This window comes from Condylura cristata, unplaced genomic scaffold (genome assembly GCF_000260355.1).
Source record: "Condylura cristata isolate star-nosed mole 26May11 unplaced genomic scaffold, ConCri1.0 scaffold00052, whole genome shotgun sequence".
NCBI lineage: Eukaryota > Metazoa > Chordata > Mammalia > Eulipotyphla > Talpidae > Condylura > Condylura cristata.
This window is the reverse complement of record NW_004567153.1, coordinates 1,692,541-1,700,243: the sequence shown is the minus strand read 5'-3', so window position 1 is coordinate 1,700,243 and position 7,703 is coordinate 1,692,541. Positions and strand designations below refer to the sequence as shown.

At 54.8% G+C, this 7,703-nt stretch overlaps 1 protein-coding gene across 1 annotated transcript in view; it reads right to left on the bottom strand.

The window, feature by feature from the left end:
* Nucleotides 1–7,703, bottom strand: part of EXOC2 (exocyst complex component 2) — a 138,212-nt gene that overhangs the window by 84,458 nt on the left and 46,051 nt on the right. The window lies entirely within an intron of this gene.

Below are 7,703 nucleotides of genomic sequence, written 5' to 3'. Positions count from 1 at the left end.
GCCCCTCAGACCTACAGAGCGCTGAGTATGCCCGGTCGCAGGGAGCCTGTCGCGCATCGGCCCGTGTTTCCCACTCCGCTGGGCAAGCTTTTGCCACTTTCAATTCCAACAGCCGTCCGTGTTTGCCTGAAGAACTCCCACAACAGAAAGGGCCGGGCAGAGTCTCCCAGGGGCCGCGGCTGAGGGCCGGCGACTGTGCCCTGCGTTCTGGTCCTCAAAGCCCCTGGCCGCAGGGGCTCATGGCAGCCCCCAGCTCTCGGAGGCGCCGACTTCCTCACCGCCCCAAACACCTTTGAACACTCTTCCTGGCACAGCGGGCCCGTCCTGCACAGAGCCCGACCACCCACTGTTGCTTGTTGAGCAAACACGCAGGCCCCGGCCTCCAGGCGGGAGCAGGGCGGGGAGCCTTTGGCTCCCACCACACAGAAGCGGGGGCAGGGTGGAGGCGCACTGCAGAACTACAGAGTCCTCAGCATCAGACCTGTGTCAACAGATAAGAAGATCCTTTTGACTCCGTGATTCTCTAACGCTTCAAGTTCCTACGGGGCATTTCCTCAGTTTACAGGGGATCATTTAACTGTCCCCATCGGAGGAAGGGAGGCTTGCCATGCGCTTTGACCTCGCCGCACTTCTCATGGTGCCAGAACCCACCTCCCTCAGCAGGTTCCGGGAAGAAAAGTATTTTGAAAGCAAAACCGCAGGTGTGACATCTGAAGAGGCAGCTCTCACTGACCTGGATGCCGAAATGAGAACCAAAAACGTGTAATAAGCTGGACAGGAGAATAACCGACCAACTTATTTATGATTTCATGAGAGCACGCCTTTTCTGCTCTTTTTTTTTTTTCAATTACGTGCAGATTTGGGTGCAGAAAACATGCCTTGAATATTTAACAGCAATGCTACCAGCAAGCATGCAGAATGCAGCAACGAAGAGGTCTGTCAGAACGACCGTTTGAAAATCACCAGTCAACGCCGGCGTCAGGGGTTGCTTGAAATTTTTTGCCTGTGAAGGGCAGGGGACGTGTTTGACGTGAAATGGCTCCCAGCTGCATGAAGCCCTCCTCCAGAAGTACAGTAAGCCAAGACAGTAGAAAGGAGCCAGCTGCCAGATAACAAACTGAAACATCCTGACATCAGCCTCGCTGGCCTGTCTGAGCCAACGGAGACAGACCATGCGCTGGAAGGTGAAGAGGATCGAGGGCAAAATGGAAGAAGCAAATAAAAAGGACTCGACCCAGCTCTGCCCTGTGACAGCCGACAGCTGCCTTCGCAGCACACGGGCTTCTACGGACCAAAGGCTTTGTCCGAGAAAGTAAACCAAATTCTCAAGGTCTCGGCTACCAACTTTGAAGAAACTGCCGAAATCACTCATTTCGGTTTGCGTTTGGAGGCTGCTCCATCTTTCCGACCAGATTAACAGACAACCCCACAATCACTGTGTAAAAAACCTGTGGGTCTGTGTTCAGGTAATTAAAGTTGCTTACAGAAACTTCTACTTGAACTCCGGTTTACAAACAGCAGAGACAGTGCCTGATGTTAGGCACGCCACACTGAACACCCCCCTCCCCTTCTAAAATATAGGATGAAAGGGAAAGGAAAAGCAGGCTACCCCTTTGCTGAGGGAAGATTTTTCACCGCCATCAATCACACCCTGGCAGCTCCCTGCTTCTCTCTCCCCAGCCCGCTTTCCTCCAGCTCTCCCTCGGCGCTCGTAAGTCACAAAGCGAGGCAGTAAAATCCCACGAGGCATTGCATCCTCTCACGTCAATTTTAAAATTAATCTGCAGCGACAACAGGCAAAGAACAAGTGTGCAGATGAAGCCGGGGGCTCCCGGCTGCGGAGACCAGCTACCGGCTGGGACCTGTCGCGGCCGCCTGCCTGCCGTGCCCTTAACACGGCGCCCGTCGCTCGGGGCTCACGCCGTTGGGACAGGCACTGGGAGAAGCTGTGCTTTTAATCACTAGAGAAAAATCATAGGAGAACCTTCTTAAGCTGCAACCTCATGGTAACGTCTAAATAAAAAATGACGATGAGCGTCATCACACGTGTAACCGGACACCTGCTGTCTTTAAGTCACAGAAATGTCTCTGTACATCTGTAGGAAATTCCATGAATGTGACGCCAGGTTCCTGAAACGGAGGCGCAACTGAGGCGAGCGTGCATAAGTCTGTGTGTCTAATTAAAAAGGCAGTGTAAACTAGGGGCATAATTTGGACACAAGGTCATAGCCACGTTTTTAAATATCAAGAAAAGAGAGTTCACACTGCCGAGATTTACAGCACTGCACATTAACTGTACGCGATAGTTTCAGCACGCGTTTTAGGAGCTCGAGGTGAAAGCAATGCCTTCTTATAGCTTACGGTCACCGGGTAAACGGATCATTTCTCTTCTTTCAGTGACTAGTGAATCTAATAATCTGCTGAATGTCAGACGCAGCTACACGGGAGATAATTCACCTCTGCTCTCAGGGCTTCTCTTGTCACAGGGCTGTGCTGGGAAGACCCAGAACAAACCTTTCAGGGCTGACATGTCGTCTCGGACATTTTCAGAGAGAACGTGACTCACAGATGAATACAGAGCTGTCTGCTGGGTCAGTGTTTCGGGGAATCCAACACTTGCTGGAGCCACGGCTGTGTGACGCCCCCAGCTGCAGCCCGAAACCCGGAGCTGTCCAGTTTAAGTGCCTATGCTAGGGGAGGGGGTCAGGGTCGTTCCTCTCTAAGTCTCCAAACAGGCCTCCACCTGCTCCCCGGAGGGATGAAGACGGCTAGCATACATTTTAAGAGTTAAACTCATTTTCGGAACAAAGAGAAAAACACCTTTGAAGGGCACCTTTAAAAGTTCCGTTTGAGAATGCCAGTGGGGGGCTAACTAACCAAAGGCTTTTCCTGCCAGGAAGCCTGAAGACTTTGTCTAATTCTGGACCGTTTCACAGGAATTTTAAGAGATGCGTGACACTCTTACAAGGGTAAGACGTTTGTGGGCCCTGTCTCAGGCCCGGTTGCGAAGACGGGGAACAGAAGGCAAACGGTTCGCCAGTTCAGGTTGGGAAAAAAGAAGAAAGAAAACCCACAATTAGATTCTCCCATCCGTAGTTAAGCTTCCAAGACAAGACTTTCGAATATTAATTTTTCATTTTCATTTTTCTCCCATTTTCGTACTTCCCCTTAGAAAAGACCTCATGTGGGCCGGGGAAGTAGCCCTGGCGGTGAGGGGTACTGCGAGAGAAGGCAGAGGGGTGCTCTCTGGGGCTGAGACCCAGAGAATGCCACCTTTGCTTCGGGACATGCTAGCGCTAAACGTGCAATCCAGAGAAAGCCCGACCCCGCGTCTGTAAGGACATCACCTTCTGGCCACTTCTGTTGACAAATGTCTCACACGAAAGCATCTCTCTCAGCAGAAGGTGTTTTTCACGTCAGGACTGCTGTCTCTGCAGATCTCTCACCATCTCTGCTCATGAAATCTTCTCTGAAGACCACAAGACTAAATACAATTAACTTTTTTTTACTTCAAACCACCATGTAAAGACCTTAAGACTTAAAGAAGCAGACTTATATGTTAATTAGGTTTCTTAAATTCAGGCATAAACACTGTCTTTCTTTTAAAAGACAACAAGAAACCTTTCCCTGGCTGAAATATTTACAGTCTAACTATTTAAAATTGTATTTTATTTCATCAGACGCTCTCGGTTCTTCCCCATTGTTCTGCCCCGGGGGTTTCTTTGAATGATTATAGTCATTTCTCTTTCTCTGGTGTTAAGCGTCCAGGACAGTGAGACCAGAAGAACTCACAACTCGCTCTTTAGATGTGGCAAGCGACAAGCTTTCTGAAAACAGGTTGGGGTGGGGGGTGCGGTCAGGATGCCCCGGCAATGCCGAGGCGTCGTCAAGAGGCGGCACAGGAGACGCTGTGCTGCGGTCCTGACGTCCGTCGCGTCCAGAAAAGCTGCCTCATGAAGGGTTTGCTGCAACCATCTGTTGCAAAGCCTCTGTCCTACCTGGAGGGCCAGGGCAGGGCCCGGGAGGGGGGTAGGCCTAGCCCTACCCAGGGCTCAAGGAAGCTGGGCTGCCCCTGGCATCTTCTCAGCTGCAAAACGGACCTTAGGGAAGTGGACAATTCCCCAGAGTTCTTCCAGATCGGAACCGTCACGCTCGGGTAAAGACACACGATAGGAAGCCCGCATGACACACCGATTTAGCACACCGGCCCCGTCTCCCTAGGCGGGTGTCACATGATACACGTGGGGCGCCTGCAGCCACCAATCACGAGGACGGCTGAAGGTCACACAGAGGAAAATCTCCCGACTCCAGCACCGCTGGGGCCCAGACAGGTACTTTCTATAAACAGACCACAGACACCGCTGCGTACTAAGTATGAATACAGGCGAGTGTCTGTGAAAGAGCCAAGGGGTGTCTGACGACGTGCGCGTGCCTGAACGGCGCGACCAGATCTGCCGGAAAGTGGCCCAAGAGGACCTGACTCCGTGAGCCGCTACTTCTTCCGCTCCGGGAAACTCACGTTCTGGCTACCTCATGCCGCAGTTCTTGCTGGTCACCTTGACGCGGAGGGTCCACTCAAAGCCCACGGTGCCTACGCACTTAGAAAGACAAGCCGCTCTGAGACTGAAATATGAAACTGATTATTGCTCACCTCTAGGCAGTGCCAGGGGGGCTTCGGTTATAACTTTCTAGAGCACCTTCGTCTTTGAAAACGAAATAACCGCGGATGGAAGGCTGAGAGCTGCCTCAAAAATAATTGCGCGCAGGGAAGGGAAACACAGACAAGAGGACTGTGCTGAGCTGAGAGCAGCTGGAGCCGGCGGGCGCGTCGGTCCTCTCGCACCCTCCCTGCTTTTCAATGTCTGCAGGTCTCCGAATGAAATCCTCAAACACTGCTTCTGAGGTGAGCTCCGAAGAGGCGAGCCACCCCGCGGGAAGGGGTGTCTGTGCTAGGGCTCCTGACGTTGCCTAAGTTGGGAGCATCTGGACAACTGGAGCGGACGCAGATAAGAGCATCCTTCTGGAGGACAAAGGGACATGAATCTAAATACACCTACTTGTATGTGACCGACAGAAAATTTACACTGTGTCGCTACAAAATTTGCAGAGCAGCATGTTCAAGGAACTTTAAGTTGTTTTCTTCTTAAAAGATAGGAAAGACCAACTTATGAAAAAACCTTTAGGCAAAGTCCACTGCTAACAAGTGGGTCCATTTGACGTCCGTTATCTTGTCTCATTTAACTACATGCTTGCAATTACGCACCAGCAACGAGCAAGTTCTGCAGCACGCTTGGACAGAGTAAATAAAAAGGGCTCCAGGTACACATAAACGATGGTCATTCATTGGGTCCGAAACGCTGATTTTAAGAAGTTCTGGATGAACTTGGGGAGCGACTCAAAGCGAAGCAGGGCAGAGGGGGCCCCTCCAGGGCCCCTCCGGTAAGTGTCCCTGGCGGGCGGTGTTGCCTCTCAGCTAGCTCGGTACGAGCATGACAGTAAGCTAACAGCACATGTCCTGGAACTTTCTCCCATCCCTCAACTAGTGTGGAGGTCACAGACTACACAGGCCCCAGACGTTCAAACTTCTTCTAGCCAAACTGCACAGTCAGATTGCTTGTGCCACCACAGGCAGAGAATCCTCGGTCAGATCTCTGGGGATACTGCCGTGCTGGGAGAAGCGTCACACTCCTCAGGTGGGGGAGGCGGGAGGTGTCACTGAGCACCCGCTAGGTACCTGGGATGCTCCCCAACGCCTTTCTAAATGTCAGTCATTAACATTCTTCATTATCGCTTCAGTGGAAATACCAACTCTCTCGGAAGCTTCTTTAAACTCCTGCTAAATAGGCTGGGGTGTGACTTCTCACTCCCCTCAGTACTCACTTCTCAGTTGTAGTCACATAATAAACACGTATGTGGGGCCTCTTCCCCCTCACAGGGGCAGATACGGAACTAGACAGCCCTGCTCCGCCCTGCCCCCGGGCCCCAAGGGGACACCTGTCCAGGAGCGTCAGCCCCGCTGGGCCATCGCCCCCTGGACTCCCCTGCTGAGATGCAGGCTCAGAGCTTAGGCTTTTAAACGCCCAGAGGATGTGACATGCCGTCCTGTGGAAAGCCCTGTCACTCGCGTGGCAGACACACGCAGGCCAGGCTTTCTCCCTGGCTCCAGAGACCACAGGCTCGGGGCCGCGCCTGGAGCCATCACCCCCTGCCGCAGCTGTACAAGCACCAAGTTCACAGGGGTTTCGATGGAGCATCAATAGAGATACTTGGGTTCAGTGGCACTAGGAGAGAACCAAGCTGCAGCGGGAAAGGACTCAAATCCAAGCCACTAAGTCACGATCAAACTGTGTAGTGAGCAAGCGATGGTGCCCTCCCCTGCCGCTCCCTTCTGCTCCAGGGGAGCTCTCGTGTGGCTCCTCCTGGAAGCCCGTCCCGGGGCCTCTCCACATGACCCACTTGGTAGCTGCAGCCACAGCACCTGCCTTTGCCTGGGTCCCGGACAGCGCCGAAGCCGAAGGACACAGACCTGCTTACTCTTCATCTCCAAACCCTGTCGGCTCACCCCGTCTCCTCTGGCCTCTGGCGCCACACCCCTGCCTTCCCTCCCAGCCCCAGGGGCAGCCCCTTCTTCCTCTCCTTTGCTTCCCTTCCACCAGCCCTATCCATCGCACGCCCTGGGGTGCCGCCCTGGGTTTTCTCCTTTTCCCACTTTGTGGGCGAGTGCCCCAGCCCCCAGGCCCATCCGGAGGCGGACCTCGTGCCAATCTCCGTTCTTTCAATCCAACCAGCCTCACGATGCCTCCACAGGCACACCATGCAAGGCCAGCCTGCGCCAAGGGCGGGCAAGGGCCTTCCCTCTTCTGCACACGAACTCGACGGGGCCCAGGCAGGGCGGCTGGAGTCGCCCACCATTGCTCCCTCGCTCCTCTGCATTCCTCTGGCAGAGTCCTGTCAACTGCAGCTTCTGAACAGCTCTGGAGTCTCCCCCACGCCCACCACCTTGGGGCGCCCCGGGGAGGCCGGAATTACACAGAGACGTGTGGAGGCAGCTGTGCTTCTCCCTGCCCCCTGCTGCGCCTTCCCTGAGCTGGAGCTGGCCCGGCCCGGCCCGCTTCCCACCTCCTGGGCCTCCTGAGCCGCCTCCGGCCCAGCCGTCTAAGCATGCCCCTCACTTCATGCTCCGTACAGCCAGGCGACGACTGAACTGTGGCCAACCCGGGGCGCGCGTGACGGCGGTCTAGGAGCCGTGCCACGGGCCGGCGTGCAGCAGCTGCGCCAAGGGGGCCCGGAGGCCTCACTGTGGCGCCACCAGGCGATGGGGAAACCGCCAAACCACCCATCTCCCAGCCCTGTCCCCAGCCAAGGGGCCGGTGCCGCGTACCACTCGTCACCGTCCGAGTTCAAGGGCCCCGTCTCCGCCACGACGGCAGGGTGGGGTCTACTCACCACTTGGCCTCTCCGCGGGTACGCGCAGGCTCACACACGCTGGGTGGAGCCGTGAGTGGACTGAACCGTGTTTAAGGACTGCCATCCTGTGACCACACGTGACCCCCACACCTGCTTCCCAAACTAATCTCTGTCAGTGTGGCCGTCCCTGTGAGGCGGGCACAGGGAGAGTTTGATCGCCTCCCAGCTCTGCTCCTCGCCCAGGCGTCATGCTTCTGTGCGGGGGTGAAGCCAGCACGCCCAGCTAGAGCCCCCCC